The sequence below is a fragment of the Athene cunicularia genome, assembly GCF_003259725.1.
Source record: "Athene cunicularia isolate RWA chromosome 1 unlocalized genomic scaffold, athCun1 chr1_part1, whole genome shotgun sequence".
Classification (NCBI taxonomy): domain Eukaryota; kingdom Metazoa; phylum Chordata; class Aves; order Strigiformes; family Strigidae; genus Athene; species Athene cunicularia.
Window position 1 is genome coordinate 28,457,988 of NW_020799091.1, and position 4,095 is coordinate 28,462,082.

Sequence of the window (4,095 nt, forward strand, 5' to 3'; positions counted from 1 at the left end):
GGGGGGGGGGGGGGGGGGAAATCAATGATGAATTCAGTTATCTCCTTAGTGTAATCCTATTTATTTACAAAGAATGTACAGCCACGTCCCATTTCCTTGCACGCAGAGGAAGCAAATGGGAGGGAGTGCTGTGCAGCAGTCCAAGCTTGCTGCTCTAGCCAGGATGCTTGCCCAGAAGAAGCTGTCCCTTGGCTTTTTCTCAGGGCCATGCACCACTGCTTCTCCCACTGTCTGCTGGCTCTCGCGTGGTGTTTCCGGTCCCGGACATGCACTCAGGCAAACACAGCTGCAACCAATCTGTGCTCTTGCTGCTGCGTTCGCAAGCAGTCCCAAGAGAAATCTGACTTTCCCCAAATTAGTGCTTGCTCATATTAGTTAGCTCATCTTAGCGCTTGGCCATGTAGCCCTGTGCCATGGGCAGTGGTTTCTAGTTTTTAGCTATCTTACGCCATAAAAGAACTTAATTGCTCCTTCCTGAACAAAGCATGGCCAGCACGCCTGTCAGTTTTAATGAGGTTTGTGATTGCCTATAGATCAAAGCTCTGCTTCGGTAGGTTTTGCTTATATTGCATAAAGAGGAGAGGAGAAGTGACCTCCAAAATAAATAGAACAATGAGGAACAAAATTAATTTTCATATATAATTCCTTCTATGACTTGGCAAGTGTCAGATTAACTGTTTAAAACAGAAGACTTCCTACAGAATGTTAATCCTCACAAGAACACATTCTAATGAAGATTTCAAAAGTACAAGCACAACCTGTTTTTCATCTGAGACCTTGTCTGTATCATCTTCCAAACCACAGGCCTGACCCTGGGAGTGGAAGGACTGCTTTCAATAAACAAACCTTGATTTTCCAGTCCTGCACCATCATTTACTTCTGTGCAAGTTGCATGGAAATGTTACTAAATCATTCCAGCATATTTAATAACTACTTTTTTCATTGGTTTTCACAGGTGTAAATGCCTCCACAAAGCTTGTGGCAGTGGAGAAACAAGTCCCAGCGCTTTTTACTAGCAGGGCAAAGAGGAATTATTTTTTCTGAGAACTGATTAGTCGTGTTGTATTACATGCTGTAACAACGGGAGAGTTCCCCTCTCTCCCACAGATTTGACGATATCACGGAACCTTTCTGAAACGTACTTGTCTGCAGCTAGTAGATCTACTTTGCAGCGCTAATGGGAGACAGTTGTATTTTGTGAATGAAGCTCTGAGCAGAGAACAAAACAAGTCAACGACCATCATTTTCTTTCAGCAGGACCTCCAAATATGCCTGCATTTGTGAAAGGGATGGAACCAGTCGTTTTCCTGTTCTTCTAACATGGTTCCCAGACAAAATGTCTCTGTTGCTACTGTTCAAGGAAATAAAGTTTAAATCCTGTGAGCAACAAACATGTTTAGGCACGCTGAGCATAATTTTGCTTCCAGTGTGGGAGGGTCCTAAATACTTGGCCTCCCCAGTGAAATAAATGCACATTCAAGAAAGGCAGAAGCTAAATTAACCCTTCATTAGCAAGCACAATTATACTTCTAAAATATTGGAGCCCAGATCCTCATTTCCTTGGGGCAGTTCTTTGTGCACTGTAAAAATGTGGGTGTTCAATTATGCTCTAAACAGGCTGACAAGCACACTTAAAAATATGGTACTATCCTGCTGGAATTGCTCACCTCATCCTCCAACAAAAGCATACGAATAAGCCATGTTTCTTACCAGCTGACCAGCTGACTTTTGCTTTTCTTCCACTGGAGCAACGTTGTTATCTGCTTGAGTTTGTCCAGCACCGGAGACTTCACTCAGGGCATGTGCAGATCTTTGCTGCTGTTCCTGCACAACTCGTTCTGACACCAAACTGTCACCAGCCACTGTCAGGGGTGCTCAGCAGCCAGGGTCCACATCTGGAAGGAGACAGGATGGGCACAGGAATGAGAGCTGCACTGACCTTGGTCCCCCGAGGCTTCCTGCCCACCAACCACATAAGCACTGGAGTCAATGTGCTCCAAAGCAGCACCAGCAACTTTTCCAAGCTGTGGTGTGCACTTTACCCTACAAGTGCTGCAGTCTGCTGGCCTGTAAAACCAGCCTCTCAAGTTAAGAAAGTAGTGGAACAGGAAACTGGCAGGAAGGCACAGCCAGCCACTGCTCCTCAAAGCTCCATCCCCTTGAGTCCAAGTGATTTGGCAATGCTGACTTCATGTGGCGAGGTGTGTCTGTATTCCCAGTGCTCATTTCAGGGAGGAAAGGACTTACTGGGGCACAGAGAAAAAAATGGGATGGGGAGTCATTTAGAGGTTGAGCCTCTAAGCTGGTTGGTTTGGTGTTTTGTTGTTTTTTTGGGTTTTTTTAAACTATATTAACATTTGTCTTTTAGCATTTACTGTAACAAACCCACAGTGTGTGACAGACAATAAAAGTCCCGCAGTGACTTAAATGGGACTAATTATGTGAACAACAAGCTACCAATGAGAATCGTGATGCCCTCCATACAAAATAAATAAACATCAGTTTCCACCTAATATTTACTTCTTAGAAGTTCAAGACTAATCCCATTTGGCATATTTTAAGGAAGTGAGCTCTTGACCCCAAATGTTTATGGGCTGTCACAGTAAGTCCAATAAAAGAAAGGAAGCATATTTTAAAGCTGCTCTTAAAATCAGATTGGTTTTAGGAACAATTTTGTGAAAGACAGCATTTCACCTCATGTTTCAAGTAAAGGGGTGTGACTGATACAGCCCATCCAGAACAGGAAGATATTTCTTGCTACGAAGATTTCTTTTAATAAGGTTTTTTGACATCTGCTTCATCCCCCCCTACCCCCCCAGGACAGATAACATTGTACCACATGGGTTACATTAGTTGCATCATATTATACACTGTAATAAAATGTTAAGGGAGCTTTCTAGGTGAAATGCCACAAAATAAGACACCAGCTGAAAATCATGAGAAAGAACTATTTCATCTCAAATTGGATTGGAGATAAATAAACCTTTAAAAGTAAGTATTATCTGCTGTTTGCAAAATATTCTAGATCAGGAGCTCATGGCACAACATTTACTGGATATTTTTCTGTAGATAAATAAAAATGTGAAGTAGGTACAGATGGGCTTCTATAGCCATATTCTATGGCTTCTCTAGCCATATCACTATTTACTGTATCTGTTGGAGCCCAGTTTGTGGCCCCTGTTCTCAATGCTGTGTGCTGTAGGGACAGCTCTAGGGCTTTTGCTGAAGAAGCACTTGTCTAACCCAAAAGCCACAAGCCAAACTACAGCTTTTTAAATTATGTGGCATTCTGCCCTTTGAAAGGGACACAAAGCTGGTCCCAAAGTGTGCTTTGCAAAAACACAGTAAGTGCAATGATAGCATGTTTTTCACTGTAGCAGTGTTTACAGTTGAGTTCAACTGGTCCTGAGTAAACCAGGAAAAACACTCTACCAAAGGTTCAAGATGATAAAAGTACTCTAGAAGCAAACAGGACGCAGAAAGTTAAGAGCTAAGACTCCCTAGCCAGACAGGTCTGGAAAGGTTGCCCTTTCTCCTCAAATGCCATGGAGGCAGGCGGAGAGACCCTGGGCGGAAGAGGTGGCTGGCCCCCTCCAGACCCACCTGTGCGAACCTTTCACTTCAAGAAATCCTGTCTCTTTTGATTTTTCCAAGAAAGAAAAAAAAAAAAAGGAAGAAAAAAAAAAAAAAGAAGAAGATAAATGGAGTTCTTGTTACTTGGAGCCAGGAATAACTGACCAGTAAATTTCCACGAAGGACTCCCTTCCCACATGGACCTGCACTGTGAAATTTATTGACATGATACCTACCACTGTCCATCATGATCAGTGTCCTCTTTTTTACATATAGAAATTCTCCTTTATATGTATATACACATTTATGGATAAATCGGCCTTTAAGTGGCTGCGTGCTGAGGCCGCCCCTGACACATCCAGACACAGCTCCTCTGCTGTGGAGAAGAAGGAGCAGGTTTCGTTTAAATTTATTTTTTTCCTGAGGAAAGACGAGGTTTTAGCGTCATTTCTTCAGCCCGTACCGATTTCACGAGACGCCCGGGCCGAGCCGCGCCCCCGCGGGCGCTGCCCGCCATGTCCC

At 43.5% G+C, this 4,095-nt stretch overlaps 2 protein-coding genes across 2 annotated transcripts in view; one reads left to right on the forward strand and one right to left on the reverse strand.

Annotated features, from left to right (window-relative positions):
• TRIM13 (tripartite motif containing 13) overlaps window positions 1–1,859 on the reverse strand; it is a 10,797-nt gene extending 8,938 nt beyond the window's left edge. Inside the window, exon 1 of the mRNA XM_026868482.1 lies at window positions 1,711–1,859. The gene's annotated coding sequence lies outside the window, so the exon portion shown is untranslated. The remainder of the gene's footprint in view (window positions 1–1,710) is intronic.
• Window positions 1–4,095, forward strand: part of SPRYD7 (SPRY domain containing 7) — a 17,734-nt gene that overhangs the window by 3,519 nt on the left and 10,120 nt on the right. The gene's annotated exons all lie outside the window — the stretch shown is intronic.